This window comes from Saimiri boliviensis, chromosome 1 (genome assembly GCF_048565385.1).
Source record: "Saimiri boliviensis isolate mSaiBol1 chromosome 1, mSaiBol1.pri, whole genome shotgun sequence".
Classification (NCBI taxonomy): domain Eukaryota; kingdom Metazoa; phylum Chordata; class Mammalia; order Primates; family Cebidae; genus Saimiri; species Saimiri boliviensis.
Genome location: NC_133449.1, coordinates 281347935 through 281370021, shown reverse-complemented (window position 1 = coordinate 281370021; position 22087 = coordinate 281347935). Strand labels below are relative to the sequence as shown.

General features: G+C 34.3%; 1 protein-coding gene across 5 annotated transcripts in view; it reads right to left on the bottom strand.

Moving 5' to 3' along the window:
• The window catches only part of CDH18 (cadherin 18), a 1096529-nt gene that overhangs the window by 800872 nt on the left and 273570 nt on the right, over window positions 1–22087 (bottom strand). For 4 of the 5 annotated variants that reach the window (XM_074386991.1, XM_074386980.1, XM_074386983.1 and 1 more), the window contains one exon: window positions 12877–12938. The gene's annotated coding sequence lies outside the window, so the exon portion shown is untranslated. Of the gene's footprint in view, window positions 1–12876; window positions 12939–16606; window positions 16767–22087 lie in introns of those variants that run through there. The other variant, XM_074386989.1, reaches the window with a different exon arrangement.

The window sequence follows — 22087 nt, the reverse complement described above, 5'->3', positions numbered from 1 at the left end:
CCCACTGTGTAAATAGAAATATCTCTGAATCCAAAATGTATGTTTACAATTACATTGTTCCAAAAAGAATCCTAGCCATCCAAAAACCCAATTTTAAAATTATGGTCTTAAACTTTCATGAGTATACAATTTAATGTTTTTAATATCCATAGAAAGCATAACTCATAAATGAAAAGAATATACCATTGTAATAAACTCAGCAATTATGTTTATCATGGTAACCCAGACCAGTGAAACCTTATAATGGAAAGGCACTAGTTCAGGGATGAGTTCCTGGGAACCTCCACTTCAGTCCCACCACTAATTATCAAATAATGAACGAATCTGAGGCTGAGAAAAAGTATACTATTTATACAAGGTCGTACAGCTCCTAAGAGTCAAAAACATACAGATCAATATGCCCAGACCTTTACAATTTCAAAAAGTTGAAACTTTTTGACATTCTTTAGTTACAAATGCATGAAGACTGATTTAAATATTGAGCCTTGCATGATATTGATATATTTTGCTGAGAAGATATGTATGTCAAGTATTATGATTTTAACACATGATTGAGCAAGGCAAATAAATATCACCTACTATAAATTTACACGTATGAGTTATCTTATAACAACCTCTGTTGGTGGTGGCTGAATTTTACGTTTCAAATTTCATTTTGCATGATCTAATGTAATAAACAAGTTTTCCAAATAAGACCATCAAAAAAAGCAATGACACACAAGCATGAGCCACATGTTTTTTTTTTTTGTTTTTTTTTTTTTTTTTTCTGTTTGAAAAGCTATTTCTGACATGGTAATGAGTTCTGTAGGGAGATTATTAGATTTATCATCTTGTAATGATGATAAGTCATTGCCATCATTTCAGGCAACGGATTGTGCTCCCAATGTCCCTGGCCCATGTGCCCGTATTGAACTAACCTCATCATTGCAACAATGGAAATGAGCAACCAAATATACTTGAACAAATTCTCCACTTCCAAATTTCTCAAAAAAATATTAATTTCTCATCAGTTTTTAAAAATTTAAGCAAAAATGTAAGCCTAAAAAGTTGACAATTTCATGTTTCGGACTGGTGGAAATAAAAGCAACAAAGTTTGTTTACGATAAATAGATAAAAAATATTACATTTTTACTTGACACTTTATGATTTTCAAAATTTGAATTGTACCTGATTTTACATAATGTATTATTTTATTATCAAATACATTTTGTTGCTTGTAATGTCTTTTTCTCTGCATTCAACTTGAAAAATCACATGCCAGTAAGATAACTAAAGACCCTAGTGAAACAATCTCCTAAGTTCAGGAAAGAGAGAGAAAAAACAAACATATCTTGTTTCTCTTTTCTTGTTTCAGCCTATAAACGATAGGTTTAATGCCTGAGTTTAACTGCATAAACAGTAGTTGACAAGAAACTGCAAAACTTAAAAATCGTATATTTGACTTGGTATCTCTCTTGGTGATTTACTGGCACCCAAGAGTTGCATTAAATCAGAAGTTAACAGCCATTTTTTAGTAGCTATGTCCTCAGTTCTATAAAATGGCTTTTCTTTTCCTTGCAGAGCAGGCTGAATAAATAAAACCCACTTTCACACTGGAATCAGACCCAAACTTTATTTTACCTTCACACAAAACAATCTGGATACCCCATTTCTGAAATAATGTTGAAAAAGACATCATTATATTACAGCACATTCTAGTTTGTAGCAAGTGAAGCTGTATCAAAAGAGGCTCTAAATCATTTTTATGTCCCCATAAATATGCCAGAATTCGAATCCAAGAACAAATATTATGAAAAACAAATTATTTTTTTGAGGTTCAACAGAAATTACAGCGAAAGGGGAAGGCAGAAAGAAAATAGCTGTCAAACAGGTCAGTTGTGGTACAAGAGAAGGTTCTGAAATGATAGCCAGAAAACCTGAGTGTGAATGCCCACTTGATCTAGATTGAGTTGTTTAATAAGTTCTTCTCTGAAGAAATTGGGAAAGTAATACCTTCCTTATCAGATTTTAAGAACAATCAAAGAGATCACTAACCTAAATTGCAGTCCTTGGCACAGTGCTTGACATTATAATTACTCAAAAATGTTCATAAAGTTGAAGGCTATGATTTGAAATGTCAGTACCGCCTATGAAAATATACCCAGACCACACATAAAAACACACATGTAATGCACAATAAAAACTTTTAGAGGACTGTTGTAGCACAGAAATCCTCAGTATTTGGTATCACTTCTTGGGAATTATGTTCTAAGTAGCTTTTAATCTTAACTGTGCTATGGTACAGATTTTCAGAAGGGAGTAATATATAGCTAATGTAGCAAGAGTTAATGTTAACATTATCTTTGCTTTGCAAGCCCTTAGGTAGAAAAGGGCACTGTGAAGCTGAGATGCTGTGATTAGGATTATCCTTGTTTTAATGGAGGACCATGTTGACTGATGGCTAGCTGAAGAAAGACTATCACAATTTATGGAAAGAGAAGCTAGCAGTAGCGAATAAAATTATGGAAAATATTATCTATAGATTCACAAGGTGTTGCTAAATACAAAAGTAATAGGCCCAAACAAATACTTACTACACAGTTTGTCCTTGAGTTAATTATATAATGTATCAAACTAAATACACAGCAATTAAGTCAGAAAATGTGTATAGAGGCCATACTATTCTCTTATAAAACTTCCTTATAAAAATCCTCTCTCAGTTGCACAAAACTTTATTCTGGGGAATATTCATTATTTTTGTATATCAAAGATTGCCTACTGTAATTAGTAAACCAGTTGCAAACACAGCTGTGTTTTCCAAATGATCCATATTTCAGTATGATTTGTGTCTATCCCTTTGTTGTTGTTTTTATTTATTCAAAACCCTTTTAAGTAGCAGCTCTATTGAGAATTTAATCAAAGGTATAAACCTCTAGGCAGGAAAAAATTCATAAACATTTTGAACATGCTTTGAAGGTATTTGAAACAGGATTTCTACTTTTTTACTTGAGGGAAAAATGTAGGAAGGAAAAAATGCAAGTAAGATGATAATGTATTAATAATTAAGAAGAAACCAGTGGCTTTGATTACCAGATCACCTCAACCATGATGCATTTCTGGATGTATAAAACTATATACATCTCATATTCATGATGGTTTAGAGCAAGGAATACCTTCCAGAAAAACTGACAATCAATCAAGGTTTAGTTTTCTTATCCACAAAACAGAGATGATACCTGTTGAACTGGGTTATTCTAAATATTAAATGAAACTCTATAGCCAAATTATATAATAAATTGGTTTTAAATTGGCATCTCATATTTTTATGCATAACATGAAAATACCTGGAATTTGGAAAATCTTGTTTTCCTTGATTTTTAAAATCAAGGCAACATCACATGATAGATTAATCAGCTACTGCAACTCCTGGCCACGCGGGTTTTTCCTCATGCTCAGCTCACCCTTGACATCTTTCTTTCGGGGTTTCTCCCATCTCTTCATCCGTAGGAGCCATATCAACCACAGCTCATTCCTTCACAATTAATGCTTTCCCAACCATGTAACCTAATACTTTATTAATCCAATAAACGAATTCATGCAAATGGACCAAGAGTAAAGATGCTGTTCCTTCCCTACCCGTCAAAAGATCTCAGCCTCCTCATACTCCATGAATATTTCTGGAGGTATATTCTGTAAAATTGGCCTTTCATTACTTTCCTTCCTTAGTTCAATATAATTACTCTACCTGAATCTATCTTTTGTTAAGAAATGTTAACTACCTTGGGGGAAAGAGGAGGTTCAACAGACCAGGCAGAAAGATAAAATGTATAAATAAATCTGGTAAAGACACTTTCCTTGATATGGTTAGTTAAAGATTAGGTAAGAAGAAATTGGTATTCTCTGATAGATGAATGAAAGATATGTTTTTAGGAAAAGGACAACTCAAGTAGTTTAAAAGAGAGGATTTTGCCACTCTGACTTGTCAATAATAGATAGTAATTAAATAATTAGTAGTAGAAAAAGTTATAAAGAATTTTAATTAAAGTGGAAGATTGCAGAATATTTAGAAACAAGAAAATTTATGAGAAAACTTGCAAAAACCTCAAAGAAGGCTATACTGCTAAAATATCTATCCACATTTTCCCAATAGATATTTATTTCACTTTGCAATCTTCCAAAAATATAATCATTATTTGTTTATGAACACATACTAGGGTTCCACTAATTTATGTATATTAAATGTGAAGTATGTAATCACTGAATGTTTTTGAAGTCTCCTATAAGATGATTTTACAAAGAAATTGAAGATTTTGGTGAGACTTAAAATACTGAGGTGACAGATTTACTACAGACTGGATCCAGGTTATTTCTTCGGTGAGACATGTTTCAAACAGCTGACAGCGTTGAGCAAGCAGAAGAGAGACTTGATGTTAAGTAACATAAATAATGCTGCTCATCAACAAATGTACAAGATACTTGAAAGTGCATAATCATACTCTTTCTCATAAACTGTCAGCTTGATTTTGTCCCCCAGAGAATAAGAAGTCTTTATAAATCTACCATGGCTATGTGACAAGAGAAAAATGTTCATCGGAGACACAGGCATAAACTCCCCTTGCCATGGACCTCCGCACCCAAACAAGCCGCAGCAGAAGCACTTGAGGGCCTCTTTTCTCATAAACAGAGAAGTCCCTGATGCCCATTTCCAGACCGACTTCTCTAGGAAACAGAGTATATATTTTTCCACAACTGTATCTAGAAAGTAGAGTTTTTACCAGTTCAAACCAAATGGAAAAATAAGTCAATCCTGGGTGACCTTCTATAGGTAGAGGCTTTGTGCTGATGTGTCAGGTCACATTTGAGGAGTTTCACTGCTTTGTACTTAAAAATGGAAGTGTAAACAAATGTTGAACTTAATATATATATTTTGTTTCAGTTGATATTTAAAAATAACACCATTTCGGCCGGGCTCGGTGGCTCAAGCCTGTAATCCCAGCACTTTGGGAGGCCGAGGTGGGTGGATCACGAGGTCAAGAGATCGAGACCATCCTGGTCAACATGGTGAAACCCCGTCTCTACTAAAAATACAAAAAAATTAGCTGGGCATGGTGGCACGTGCCTGTAATCCCAGCTACTCAGGAAACTGAGGCAGGAGAATTGCCTGAACCCAGGAGGCGGAGGTTGCGGTGAGCCGAGATCGTGCCATTGCACTCCAGCCTGGGTAACAAGAGCGAAACGCCGTCTCAAAAAACAAATAAATAAATAAATAAAATAAAATAAAAATAAAAATAAATAAAATAAAATAAAATAAAAATAACACCATTTCAATTTTATCCACAGTTCTTCTAGAAAGTAATCACACCTACATTACATAGTAATTTTGAGGAGTAAATGAGTTTACAAACACCAGTCACTTACTGGATGCACTAAACAAATATTAATGACTACAGAATTACAGAGTCTATTACATATTGCCATGCATGAGGTTATCCAATGTGCTTAATTTCTTTATGTAAAAACACAGGGGATACCTACCGGATTAAGGAAGACACACAGAAAGAAATAAACACAAAGAAAAACAACTAAAGTATTATTGGGAAAGTACAGCAAAGTATTTATCTTTGTTTCTAACATCAACTGCACAAAAAATAGATATATTAGTATCCAGCATTTTTGCGAAGACAAAAGGGAAGAGTAAATATTAAATTATGTGATCAAGCAAAATTCATTATATGATTCAAAAAATATTTTTAAAAATTTATCAGAATGATGTGAGGTAACGTTTTAATATAAATGTGTATAAATTATGTACTGACATTCATTTCATTTAAATAAATAATTTTTTATTTAATTCCCTACTGAACTTGGGAAAATCTTTTAAATTATGAAATAACTATAAACTCCTTTAAAACTCATAATGCAGTTTATGGCTCTAGTGCACTAAAAAATCAACAAGGATCTTTTGAATTCTATTGTACAGACAAATCAATCATCAATTTAAAGTGAAAATGTGCCTTTTTGAGAATTTTTTGTCTGGAGAAAATTTTGATGAAATGTTTGCTGTTATAAATTATAAATGAAAAGAGTGTGAACATTCTTCTGAAAAGAAAGCCTATATCCTTTAACAAGGAAACTGCTGGCTACCATACTGGGGATTTTTTTTAAGAATGTAAATTGAGATGAAAATTACAAACATGACTAACCAAAATAGAAAAAAATTCCTTCTTTCAGGGATATTAATACCAAGTCTATCTTCACTGATTAAATGCTCTTGATATTCAAGCTCCCATAATGTTATATTTTACAATAGCATTTAATGAATAACTTAAAAGAGCCAAAGATTAAATGAGGTTTAATATAAAGTCAATATAATGACATGGTTAGGGCTCTACTTACAAAGACAATTTGTGTAAAATCTTTTCTTCCACCTTTTTTTGGTTATTATTGTTCTACTTCCTTTTTAAAAAAAGGTTTCAGTGATGTTGTAGTCTGACTTTTTTTTTCTTTGAGATTGAGTCTCTTTCTGTCGCCCAGGCTGGAGTGCAGTGGTGTCATCTGGGGCTCACTGCAACCTCCACCTCCTGGGTTCAAGTAAGCCATTTTGCCTTAGCCTCCTGAGTAGCTGGGATTACAGCCGCACACCACCACATCCAGATAATTTTTGTATTATTAGTACAGACAGAGTTTTACCATGTTGACCAGACTGGCCTTTAACTCCTGGCCTCAAGGGATCCCCTTGCCTTGGCCCCCCAAATGCTGGGGTTACAGACATGAGCAATCATGCCCAGCCAGCCAAACACATTTAGATAAAATTCAGTAAGTGAACAGTGTCACATTCTTCCGCTCTGCATTGCATATAACTCTGTTAATTTGACTGAGAGGCATGGAAACTTGAACTAACATAAAAATTGGGCTGTGATTGAGCTTTAACTTGTAAGATAAAATTTGTGATGTTCTACAAGCTCTACTATAACCCTTTCCAAAATTGTGCTATGAAACTTAGCTCTAACATGGAGAAACCATTATTTGGTGTAAATATAACTCTGTGTACAATTACACACAGACTCAAGGATGATGATGTAAAATTTAAACATACTAAATAATTTAATAATAAATTCGAATTAATATTTTAATTTTTAAAGTTACATTTTTTTTTAATTTGCATTCTGGGACAGGAATATTAATGCAACTTTTTTTTCACAAAACGCACCCACCCACTGTATTTTTGCTATATAATGTTCAAAAATATTAATGAGCACACTACATAAAACAATAGATTTGATTTGAAAATATCTGTTTTGCAATGTCAGTACTTTTAATCTTTTTCATTTATATAAATCATGAGAATTTCATACCATATACGCATACTAATCTGAAAAGTTAGGTAACAATATAGACTATGTGTGATGAAGTGCACTTTACACGAAGTAAGTTAAAAATAGTATATTTGATCTAATACTTGCTTTCTTATATTTCATCTTTTGGTAAAAAAAATCCAATACTTAAGCAGACTTTTTTTATTATGCAAGGCAACTGTATATAAAAATATTAATTGCTCATCAAAATAGTGAAAGGTATATTTTATTGACTATCAATTTATCTTTTTCAATATTGTTATCTATTATACTTAGTTGTTATTCAATGATAAGGGATTTTGTGTTAGTAAACATTGTCGGTAAGACAGATTTACATAGGCAAATGGTTATTAATAATCAGGAACCATTGTATCTCTACATTTGAACTCAAAAAAAAAATAAATCTAGTAATACCTCTAAAAGTTGGCATAATGTCAATGCAACTTGGCTGGTCCTACATCCTATGACATTTGAAAAGTGTACCAATAAGAAAACGTTTAATTATTTATTTGAGAAAAGAATGGGTTAAATGATATTTTTTAAATGAGCAATTTCAGAGGAGAGAAGGATAAGATGGCTGACTAAATGCAAACGTCTTGTGCAGCTGGGTGATATTCTAGCTACAAGCCATTACACTAAAGTATCATCTAATAGGTTGCATCCCAAACCACAACACCAAAAATTATTCTGCTAATATGTATGCCTGTGAGTGAAACCAGGCACAAGAATTCACACACACATAAAGATCTTGTACAGAGCACTGGCCCTCTGAAAGTATCCAGAAACAATGCCAGCTAACTATACTCAACATACACCACAGATAAAGAAACACCTGTCCTCCAAGCTGAGGAAGAATCAGTAGAAGAATTCTGGAAATTCAGGCCAGAGTGTCTGCTTACCTCTAAAGACATCTACTAGTTCTTCAGCAATGGTTCTTAACTAGTTTGAAGTAACTAAAATGATAGACACAGAATTCAGAATTTAGATACCAAGGAAGTCCAGCAAGATTCAGGAAGAAGTTGTAACTCCACCCAAGAAATTCAAATAATCCAATAAAATGATCTGAGTGCTGAATGAAGAAAGAGTCATTTTTTTTAAAAAGAACCATACTTAATTTCTAGGGCTGAAAAAATCACTGAGGAAAGACTCTCAGAGCTTGAAGACTGGTTCTTGGAACTAACTCAGACAAAAATTTTAAAAGAATGTAAAAAGTTAAATGAAATATCCAAGCAACATGGGATTATACATAGAGAAAAAATCTATGAGGGGTTGGTATTCCTGAGAGTCAAGGGAAGAGAATAAGCAGCTTGACTATATATTTGGAGACATAGTCCACAAAAGTTTCTTTAATTTCTCTAGAGGTTGACATGCAAATCCAACAAATACTGAGAAAGTCAGCTAGATATGGTACAAGATGACAGTACCCAGGGAATATAGTCATCAGATTCAAAAAGGTCATCACAAAAGAAAAAAAAATCTTAAAGGAAACTAGAGAGAAGTGTCAAGTCATGTACAAAGGGAACCCATGAGGCTAGCAGTAGACATATCATCAAAAACTTTACAAGTCAGAATAGACTGACACCTATTTTCAGCATAATTTTTGGGGGGTGGAGGGAGAGGGAGTCTATCTCTGTCACCCAGGCCAGAGTGCAGTGGCATGATCTTGACTCACTGCAACCTCCGCCTCGCGGGTTGAAGCAATTCTCCCACCTCAGCCTCTCAAGTAGCTGGGATTACAGGCATGTATGACCACACCCAGCTAATTTTTGTATTTTTAGTAGAGACAGGGTTTCACCATGTTGGCCAGGTTGGTCTCAAACTCCTGACCTCAGGTGATCCACCTGTCTTGGCCTTCTAAAGTGTTGTGATTACAGATGTGAGCCACTGTATCCAGCCTACTTTCAGCATTCCTAAAGAAAGAAAATTACAACCAAGAATTGTTTCTCACCAAACTAACTTCATAGGGGCAGAAGAAATAAACCTTAGTTAGATAAGCGAATATCGAGGGAATTTATTTCAACTAGAACAGCCTTACCAGAGGTTCTTAATGGAGTGCTAAACATGGAACTAAAAGAATGATGCCTGCTACCACACACACATAAACCCTTAAGCACGTAGTCCACATGCACCATAAAGCAACTATGCAATCAAGCCTATGTAACATCCAGCTAACGACACAGTGACACAATCAAAATCACACATATTTGTACTAACCTTGAATATAAATGGGCTAAAACCTTACTTAAAAGCATAGAGTGGCAAGCTAGATAAAAGCATAAGACCCAACCACCTGTTATCTTGAAGAGATACATATCACATATAATGACACCAAAGTTAAGAAATGAAGAAAGATCTGCTATGCAAATGGAAAACAAAAAGGAGAGGTATTCACTATTGTTATATTAGACAGAACAGACTATAAGCTAATAAAATTTACAAAAGACAATAAAATGCATTATATTACGATAAAAAATATGATTCAACAAGAAGAGTTAACTATCCCGAATATATATGCACCTAACATCAGGGCACTCAGATTCATAAGCCATGTTCTTCTTGGCTATGAAAAGACTTAAACAACCTCATAATAAAAATGGGAGGCTTCAACACCCCCTTATAACATTACACAGATCATTGAAACAGAAAACGAATAACTCTGGATTTAAACTTGCCACAGTAACATTTGGTAACATTAGCCAACTGGAGCAAGTAAACATTTATAGAACATTTTATTTAACAATCAAAAAAATTTACATTTTTCACATATTTACACAAAACATATTCTAAGATCAATCACATGGTTGGTCATAAAGCAAATCTAAGTAAATTTAAAAAAAAAAAAAAAAAAAAAAAAAAAAAAAAAAAAAAAACAACTGCGCTGAACCCAGTGGCTTATGTGTGTAATCCCAGCACTTTTCTGGCTGAGGCAGGTGGATCACAAGGTCAGGGGTTTGAGACTAGCCTGGCCAATATGGTGAAACCCTATTCTCTACTAAAAATACAGAAAACTAACCGGATGTAGTGTTACATGCCTGTATTCCCAGCTAATCAGGAGGCTGAGGCAGGAGAATCCCTTGAACCCATGAGGTAGAGGTTGCAGTGAGCCTAGACTGTGTCATTGCACTCTAGCCTGGCTGACAGAGCAAGAATCCATCTCAAAAAAATTTTTTTTGGTATGTTGCATATACCAAATATTAATAAATGCTGTATATGAGAAACTCACAGCCAGGATCATACTTAATGGAAAGAGCTGGAATCATTTCCCTTGACAACTGGAATTAGGCAACAAAGCCCATTTTCACCATTACTATTCAGCATAGTACTACAAGTGCTAGTCAGAGCACTCAGGCAAGAGAAAGAAATAAAATGCATCCAAATAGGAAAAGAAGTCAAGCTACCTTTTTTTGCTGATAGTATATTCTATACTTAGAAAACCCTAAAGACTCCATTAAAGGCTACTAGAACTGATAGACAATTTAGCAAGGTTTGAGGATACAAAACCAATGTACAAAAATCACTAACATTTCTATACACCAGTAACATTCAGTCTGAGAGTCAAATCAAGAACACAATCTCATTGACAATAGCAAAAACAAAAAATAGAACACCCAGGAAAAGAGCTAACCAGGAAGGTGACAGATCTCTACAAGGGGAATGAAATGATGCTGAAAATAATTAAAGACAACACAAATAAATGAGAAAACATTTCATATTCATGGACTGAAATAATCAATATCATTAAAATGGCCATACTACCCAAAGCAACTTACAGATTCAATGCTATTCTTATCAAACTACCAATATTATTCTTCAATGAATTAGAATAAACTATTCTAAAATTCATACGAAACCAAAAAAGGGCCAAAGCAATCCTAAGAAAAAAGAGCAAAGCTGGAGGCAGAACACTAATTAAATTAATATACTACAAGGCTACAGCAACCAAAACAGCATGGTACTGGCATAAAAACAGACTCACGCACCAATGATACAGAATAACTCAGAAAGGCATGCATCTACAATCATCTGATATTTAACAAGGATGACAGATACAAGCAACTGGGTAAGGACTCCTTATTCAAGAGATGGTGCTGTGATAACTGGTTAGCCATATGCAGAAGAATGAAACTGGACACCACCTTTCGCTAAATACGGAAATTATCTTAAGACAAATTAAAAACCTAAATATAAGACCCCAAACTATAAAAAGCCTAGAAGAAAACAGGGACTACCCTTCTCAGCATTGTCCTTGGCAAAGAATTTTGGATTAAGTCCCCAAAAGCAATTGCCAACAACAACAAAAAGACAAGTGGGACCTAAATAAACTAAAGAATTTCTGCACAGCAAATATATATATATATATATATATATATATATATATATATGAGTAAATGAATACCATATTTATATATATATATATGAATAAACAAATACCATATAGAATGGGAAAAATATTCACAAACTATGCATTCAACAATGGTCCAATATCCATGATTTATAAGGAACTTAAATCAACATGCAAAAAACCAATAATGTCATTAAAAAGTGGACAAAGGACATAAACACACACTTCTGAAAAGAGGACATACAGATGGTCAACAAACTTATGAAGAAATGTTCATCACCACTAATCATCAGAGAAATGAAAATCAAAACCACAGTGAGATACCATCTCACAACAGTCAGAATGGGTATTATTAAAAAGTCAAAACACAGCAGATCCTGGCAAGGCTATAAAGAAAAAACAACTCTTATACATGTTGGTAGGAATGTAAATTATGTTCAGCCACTGTGGCAACCAGTTTGGAGAGTTCTCAAATAACTTGAAACAGAGCTACCATTCAATTCAGCAATTGCATTATTGTGTATATACTGAAAGGAAAATAGATCATTATACCAAAAGACACATGAACTTGTATGTTCATCACAACACTAGGTACAATAGCAAAGACATGGAATCAACCTAGGCGCCAATTTATGGTAGACTGGATTTTAAAAACTGTGATATATATATATATATATATATATATATATATATATATATATATACCATGGAATACTATGCAGCCTTAAAAAAGCATAAAATGATGTCCTCTCCAGCAACATGGATGGAACTGAAGGCTTTAATTGTAAGCAAGTAAATCAGGAACAACAACAACAAATAAATACCACCAGATATCACTTATAAATGAGAGCTAAAGATTGAGCATACACAAGCATAAATGAGGAAACAAAAGACATGGAAGACCACTGGAAGAGGGACGGAAGAAGAGAGAGGCTGCATTGAAAAACTGCTTACTGGCTACTACTCTCACTACCTGGGTACAATATACCCAGGTAACAGACTTGCACATATAGCCCCTATATATATAATAAAAGTTGAGTTTCTTAAAGTGTGATTTTAAAACACGGAAGATACCAAATTGTTAAATAATTCATTATAACTCTAGAAGATCCTTAAGAGAAACTATGACAATAATTTTGACATTTCTATAATATTTTGAACAGAAAATTATAAATTTATAACAGAAATTAAAAGTTTTACCTTATAAATCACTTCAGGAATGTTTGGTGATATGTGTTCTTATATATTGCAGGGGTTCAGTACTGCAGAAAAATAAAAGAAAAATATAAAACATACATTTCAACATGTATAAATCTATGCATAGTTCAAGCATATTTGTTATGTTACATATTAAACAGAACTGAGTTTGGATAGCAAATAAATTTTTAAAGAAATAAATTTTTGAGAAATTTGAAGTTCTATATATTTTTTTTTCCTTTTAGGGCATGATGTTTTAAGACTATATCCAGTTAGAATTTTACCTGTCTCACGTGTTGGCCATGTAGTTATAGGCAATTTAGTCTTGTTCTTTGACCTTGTTACTTCAAAACATGAAGTTTTAACTTCAGTGTTTAATTTATTTAAACGCTTAGTTGTGTGCCTTAAACATGGTCAATATTTAAATACATTTTAGTGATTTTGCATAATATTAAATAATATTTATAAAAGTTATTTTACTAACTTTAATGTTTCATGATTTTAATAACTACTACACTTTCAAACAAAGAGAATATGAAAGATGAGAATCGAGATGCAAGAAAGTTCAGTATAACCTAAAGTATAATATGATTAACAAGAGTATTGTAAATCAATAAAAATATATATCTTTCTAGAATAGTGACCATTAGATATTCCAATAAATTAAGTAAAACTTGATTATAATTCCTAATGTATATATTACATGCATTATACAAAATAATATATATGTTTTATATGTACAAAACATAATGCCTATTGGATTGAAGTGTTAACATTGTAAAGTCAATATTGAAAGAAGAAAACTAAATATGTATTCTCAGAAGATAATAATCCCTTTCAGAACCCAAAAGCAAAAGGCCTAAGAATTATGCTTATTCTCTGATCTTCATAGGCCAAATCAGTTTACCACGTCCTTAGTTGCAATGCGATTTGATATATGATTTCTATTTCCTAAAACAGATACAAATTACACTTACAGAGGTCAAATCGATGCGTCAAATACTTTAGGAATAGATCAGTCATTCAGCAATTATTTATTGAGTATCTACTGTGTGCCACACATTATTATTTGTACTAGGAATAGGCAAACATATGTCGTATGTCAGGTTATCTTAAGTGCTGTGAAGACAGGAGTTAAGAAGTATCAATGTTCATCAAAGCAGAAGTGTCAAGATAGATGACTGGTATCTAGAAGAAAAAAATCTGGAGTTGAAGGGAGTCTAAAGTGCCTGGAAGGGGTTACCTAGGGAGTGAAATTTAAGGACTGAGTCCTTTAACGTCAGGGAAATGAGAAATAGCAATCTTAAGATGAGAAAATAGCTTGTGATGTTCTGGAAGTACAATGAGAAAAATGAGATTTGTAGTAATTTGGTGATATCTATCTATCTATCTACCTGTCTGTCTATCTATCTATCAATCACCCAACATCATCCTCTATCTACTTATCAGGGCCAAACTGTCAGATTCTATTAGAACACACAGTACTCATAAGCTTCAGGGTTACTAGACCATCTCTATGGACCTTTTCCAAAATGGCCTTCCTAAAACAAAGAAATAAATGGTATCTGATGTGATTGATTTCCAAGTTTAATTCGAGGAACTAGTGATGATAGTGTTCAGGTGGGCTGTCATTAGGAACTGGTGTTAATCATTACTAATGCAGAATATGTACACTGCAACTCATGTTCACATGATTTGGGGTGAGAAGCAGCAAACATTTTCAAGTAGTAATTTTAAGAATTAAGTTATTAGAATATTCCACCCTATGGAAACTTATGTTTAAGTATGTGGGGACCTATTTATACATAGCTCACATTTTCTGCTAAGAATAATATAGGCTTTTTGGAAATAAGGCAAAAAGCATATGGCTGATCATTTTGTCATGGCTCTATTGCTACAATAGAAAAAGCATGTTCTCACTCATGGGTGGGTGTTGAACAATGAGAACACATGGGCACAGGGAGGGGAGCACTACACACTGGGATCCGTTGGGGGGAAATGGGGGAGGGATGGGGGTGGGGAGGTGGGAAGAGATAGCATGGGGAGAAATAACAGTTACAGGTGAGGGGAAGGAAGGCAGCAAACCACACTGCCATGTGTGTACCTATGCAACAAACTTGCATGTTCTTCACATGTACCCCAAAAACTAAAATGAAATTAAAAAAAAAAAAAAGAAAGAAAAAAGCAAAAGCAGCACCACTTGCAGTGCATATGGCTCAATGCACAGCTCTGACTATAATTGTGATACAGTCTCCTTATGTAACGGTTTAATATCTGACAAGAAAATATTAAGTTATAATTGTTCTTAGCATATTGAGAAAAACTGTCAATTAGGAAATGCCACCAGTAAACAATTTGTTGTATGCATTTATTTAAGGGTAACGAAACAATCCAGTCAAATATATTCAAGAAAGAATTTATATTTACTTCTACTAAGAAATGTATTTCACTTCACTTTAAATCACACTATCTTGCCTCCGCTTTACCAATCTCAGTGTGTCTAATGTTTTAAAATGCAACAATTATTTTACAGAAAATTTCAGCTGTATTCATTTTCATGTCTGAGCTCTTGAAATAATAATAAAGTATACACTTAAGTATAGAAGGAATGCATCAAAAATATATATGTACTTGTACAAAACATATTCTCACTTATTATATAGGTCATGACTTCAAAGCTTTCTATGTTATGTGGCAAAGCACTCCATTGCAATTCAGTCTCCAATTTACAGGTTTCTAATACAGTCACAATGACTAAAGTCTCTGCAGGTTGTCCAGAATTAACAGCAACACACAATATTACATGGCAGCATACTAACATAATATTAGAATCTTTTGTTGGAAGTTTTCTAATTGTGTTTTTATAGAACCAGGCCAAATAAAAATCAGAATTCAAGCTTTTATTTTTAAAAATCAGAAGTTCTCTGTAAGACTGTCAGTAAGAAAAAACTATGTAGAAGAAATCTGTTGAAGCAAGCTTTTCTCCCCAAGTCATGTCCTCCTCCAAGGAAAATTCATATTCAATAACTATTCCTTCATCAAACATTTACTCATTTGATTTGCTAGCCATCTTTTCTATACTTGGTTTTATTCAGCATTCCAATAGCTGAATTTAAAACGCAGAAAGGGCAATCCACCATGGTGAAAAGTTGTGTTGGTAATGTCAAACGGCACAATTTTGAGTATTTTAATGTTGTTTCACCTTAAGTATTTCTAACATGATATTGGATTCACAATAATCCACCAATTAATTCCTGAACAAATTAACCATAACATATATGGTTATAACTTTTAATTTTTATTTGTATTTAATTTAAATTATTGTTCAAATCGATCCTCAATTCTTATGGCATGCAGGTTTTTTTATTATCATTATTTTACTTACTTACATGTTCAGTATCATTAAGTCAGAAACAGAGACTCCTAAAATACCCTAACACTACAGGATTAGTGAAGAGGTGGCAGTTTTCTGACTTTGCATCCAAAAACAAAACTCAGAGAAAGCCGGCATGAGTAATCAAAGTGAACTCCAGGTATATTGACCCTCAGAACCAGACGAGGTCAAGCCCTAGTTAAAACCTTGATTTTTGCTAGTAAAATCCCTGAGCAGAAAACCTAGGTAAGCCATGTCCAAACTCCTGACCCACGAAAACCTTGAGATAATTTATCACACACAACAGAAAACAAATACTGTGTTTGGTATTTGAAAATGGTGTGCTGCTTCGACACATACCTAAAAATATTGTGACTGGCTTTGAAATCGAAAAGTTTGTAGAAGCTGGAAGGATTTTACGAAGCACGAGAGAGAAAGTCTAAATCCTCCGGAACCAATTGTTAGAAAACTGGATTTGAAGATGCTCAGGCCCTCAGCCCTCTTGGGGAGGGTTCAGAGGAAAGTTACTGAAAATGAAACAAGAGATGGAATTGTGATATGCAGTAAAAGATAGCAAAATTGTGTCCTGTGATTATGCACTAATCAGAGCTTTTAAAGATGAGATTGGATATATAGCTGATTTTTGAACAACACAGGTTTACACTACATAGTTCCACTCATACGTGGACATGCTTCCACTTCTGCCACCCCTGAGGCCCAAGACCTACCCTTCCTTTTCCTCCTCCAACTCAGACTACTCAATATGAAGACAATAAGGATGAAGGCCGTAAGACAATATACTTCCACTTCAGAAATAGTAAATCTATTTTGTCTTTCTTACAATTTTCTTATTTATATGCTTTATCCAGCTTACTTTAGAATACAGTATTTAATACATAGAAATATAAAATATGTGATAACTGACTATATATGTTATCTGTAAGGCTGCTGGTCAACAGTAGCCTACTAATTGTCAAGCTTTGAGAAGTCAAAAGTCATTTGTGATTTTCAGCAAGGCCATGCAGAGGGTTAGTCCCCGTAACCCCTGTGTTGTTCAAGAGTCAGCTGTATAGCTACATGCTACAGATACTGCCTGGCTTCTTCTTGCAGTTTACAGTAAAATATGAGAGAAGAGAGATAGATTGAGGAAAGGGTAGACATGAATAGAAGTAGATTATTTTAAAAAAATTATTGGCCTTTCCAAGTGGCAAGAAATGCCTGCCAAATATGGCAGCTGAAAGTATGTCTTATAAACAACAACAAAAGAAGTGGAGGTACAACTGCCCAACCTTTAGTTAAAATATTGGACGGTTCAAAATGTGAAGAAGACTTAATTCAAACTACGTCCCTTTCAATAAATTTAGGGTTTGCCTTACAGATTTTCTCAACCAAGAACCACAGTCTTTAGATAAGCTTCAAACCTCAATCAAGCAAATGAAGTATTTCAGAAGTATAAGGGACTACTTCTGAAACACAGGATTTTCTTGATTGGGTGTTAGGAACTAGTTATAGCTGCTCATCTCCTGTTTTCCTATTTTTGAAATAATATTTATAAATATTGTTCTATCCCCATCTCACCATTATAAATTGGGAGAGTTGGGAGGCAATCACTCGTCTCTCTCTCTTTTTTTTATCATTATTATACTTTAAGTTCTGGGGTACATGTACAGAATGTACAGCGTTGTTGCACAGGGATACATGTGTCATGGCGGTTTGCTGCATCTATCACCACGTCATCTACATTAGATAATTATCCTAATTCTATCCATCCCCTAACCCCCCACCACCTTCTGTCCCTCCCCTAGCCCCACACCCCCCAGCAGGCCCCAGTGTGTGATGTTCCCTCCCTGTGTCCATGAGTTCTCCTTGTTCAACACCCATTTATGCGTGAGAACACATGGTGTTTGTTTTTCTGTTCTTGTGTCAGTATGCTGAGAATGATGGTTTCCAGCTTTATCCATGTCCCTGCAAAAGACATGAACTCATCCTTTCTTATTGTTCCATAGTATTCCATGTTGTATATGTCTCACATTTTCTTTATCCAGTCTATTATGGATGTGCACACTTACACCCTTCCAAGGTTCAACCAAGAAGCTGAAGCCCTGAATAGACCAAAAACAAGGTTTGAAATTGAGGCAGCAATTAATAGCCTACCAACCAAGAAAGTCCAGGACCACATGGGTTCACAGCTGAATTCTGCCAGAGGTACAAAAAGGAGCTAGTACAATTCCTTCTGAAACTATTCCAAACAATAGAAAAAGAGGGAATCCTCCTCAACTCATTTTATGAGACCAACATCATCCTGATACCAAAACTTGGCAGAGACACAAGTGAAAAAAAAAAATTTCATGCCAATATCCATAATGAACACTAATAAGAAAATCATCAATAAAATATTGGCACACCAAATTCAACAGCTCATCAAAAACCTTACTGATTGCTCTCAACTCAGCTTCATCCCTAGGACACAAGACAGGCTCAACATATGCAAATCTATAAATGTAATCCATGGCATAAACACAACCAAAGATGAAAACTGCATGATAATCTCAATAGATGCAGAGAAGGCCATCAACAAAATTCAACAGCCCTTTTGGCTAAAAACTCCCCATAAACTAGGTATCAATGGAACAGATCTCAAAATAATAAGAGCTATTTATGACAAACCCACAGCCAATATCATACTGAATGGGCAAAAACAGGAAGCATTCCCTTTTGAAAACTGACACAAGACAAGGGTGCCCTCTCTAACCACTTCTATTCAACATAGTATTGGAAGTTCTGGCCAGGGCAATCAGGCAAGAAAAAGAAATAGAAGGTATTAAGTTAGGAAAAGAGGAAGCCAAATTTTCTCTATTTGCAGATGACATGATTGTATATTTAGAAGATCCCAGTTGATAAGTAACTTCAGCAAGTCTCAGGATACAAAATCAATGTGCAAAAATCACAAGCATTTCCATATACCAATAACAGACAAACAGAGAGACAAATTATGAGTAAACTCCCATTCACAATTGCTACAAAGAGAATAAAATACCTAGGAAGACAACTAACAGGGATGTGAAGGACCTCTTCAAGGAGAACTACAAACCTCTGCTCCAGGAAATAAGAGAGGACACAAATAGATGGAAAAACATTCCATGTTCATGGTTAGGAATAATCAATATCGTGAAAATGGCCATACAGCACAAAGTAATCTATAGATTCAATGCTATCCCCATCAAGCTACCATTGACTTTCTTCACAGAACTGGAAAAAAAAAAAAAAAACTTTAAATTTAATATGGAAACAAAAAATAGCCCACATAACGAAGACAATTCTAAGCAAAAAAAAAAAAAAAAAAAAAAAACTAGCTGGAGGCATCATGTTACCTGACTTCAAACTATGCTACAAGGCTACAGTAATCAAAACAGCATGGTACTGGTGCCAAAACAGAGATATAGACCAATGGAACAGAACAGATGCCTCAGAAATAACACCACACGTCTACAACCGTCTGATCTTTGACAAACCTGACAAAAACAAGCAATGGGGAAAGGATTCCCTATTTAATAAATGGTGTTGGGAAAACTGCCTAGCCATACGCAGAAAGCTGAATCTGGATCTCTTCCTTGCACCTTATACAAAAATTAACTCCAGATGTATTAAAGATTTAAACATAAGACCTAACATCATTAAAACCCTAGAAGAAAACCTATGCAATACCATTCAGGACGTAGGCATGGGCAAGGACTTCATGACTAAAACACCAAAAGCAATGGCAACAAAAGCCAAAATAGAAAAATGGGATCTAATTAAACTTATCTCTTAAGTTGCCCAAGTTCACAGGTAAAGAATTGTGCTCCAGGAGCTATGGTTAATGGATTACATTGAGGTCTCTTATATATGTTTGGATTTGATGTAGAAGTTATTCTGAATTGATGACATTTTGATGAGATTCTGGACCTTGAGCTGATGGTGTAATGGAATGAGAATCTCAGGAGCCCTGAAAGGGGATAGACATGTTTTGCATTTCAGAAAGACTTAAATAGTCTGTATCAGAGAGTGGCAGATCACCCCCCCGCCTTCCCCCGCCTGCATTGTACAGGTATTGTGTAACCATTTTCCTTGAGTGTGGGCAAGATCTAAGAATATGATGGAATAGTGAGTCTGCTATGTTACATTATGTTATGTTTGTTATGTTATGTTATGTTATGTTATGTTATGTTATGTTATGTTATGTTATGTTATGTTATGTTGTAATACTTCATCATAGCAGGCTGATTCTCCTGCTGGCTTGAAGCAGTAAGATGCTATTTTGGTTAGGTCCTAAGGGCTATTTCTGGAAGCTGAAAGTGACATCTGGCTGACAGCCAGAAGAAGATAGGAAACTTAGTTCTACCACTACAAGGAACTAAATTCTTCCAATAAATTAAATGAGCTTGGAGAAGAGTTTGAGCCTCAGGTGTGATCATAATCCTGACCAACACGTTTTTAAGCCTTGTGACAACCAGCCAACTCAGACCTACAGGCCTGATTTACAAAAGCTATGAAATAATTGGATGCTGTTTTAACCCATTACATGTGTGATAATTTGTTATATGGTAATAGACAAATAATCCATCTACCTTCAAAATGATATTAGGAATCCATAAATTCCTAACTGAACATTTTGCTTAAATAGTTAAATAAAAATGCATTATTTCAGTAGTTCCCAAACAGTCTTTCATTACATATTATCCTTTTGAGAATGTTAACAATTATAAAAACGTTTTAAAATATTGTCATAGGGTCAGGTACGGTGGCTTACGCCTGTAATCCCAACACTTTGGGAGGCCAGTGTGGGCAGATCACGTGGTCAGGAGTTCATGACCAGACTGGCCAACATGGGGAAACCCCATCTCTACTGAAAAATACAAATATTAGCTGGGTATGGTGGCTTATGCCTGTAATCCCTGCTACTTGGGAGGATGAGGTAGGAGAATTGCTTGAACCAGGATCCGGGAGGCAGAGGTTGCAGTGAGCCGAGATTGCACCACTGCACTCCAACCTGGGCTACACATCAAGATTCCATCTCAAAACATTAAATTGTCATATATTCTAAAATTGTACTTAACAAAAACCTGGAAAATACATTTTTAGAAAAAAGAAAATAAGGAGTTTGAAAAATAGAGCATTTACAAGTTATAAATAAGATTACTTATAAAATGCTTGTATAGACTATTTGTATCAATAGTTGTTTATCCTTTATTTAAATACTTGAAATGTAGAAATTAACAAGTGTTTTGTAAATAAGGATTGCTAGAGAAAAATAATTATAGTCTGTATGGTGTGGCTCTGTATTTTCACACTAAAAATGATAATTCAGATTGTATTGACTGAATAGCATTGGAATGTCATCTGCAATACACCTCCAGTATATAATATAATTAGGATACAATGAATAAATAATCCTTTGCTCCTTGATACAAGGTGCTGCTTGTTAGTGTAGTGGTCATTTGTAAGCCAATTTTGTTATTACCCTTAAACAGCATTTTTGTTAAATTGCAATAAAGGGGAACCCATAAATTGGAGAGAATTTTAATGGTCATTATCTTCATTAGCTAATGAGATGTGCTAATTATGTTTGTGAGTGACAATAATTTAGAAGCCCTGCCTTAAAGGGCTCACAGAGCAATAACTAGGTCAGTCCTCTTCAATGTGTTTTCACAATGTTGGAAGGGACTTGATAATGAGAACCTAAACTCAATAGTAATATTTTCTATAAAATTTTCATTAAAATGTCTCCTTAAATTATGCAAGTTTTTATGTTGTTCTTCCATAACACATTTACATACAATCTAAGGTACTAAGAATATGGCA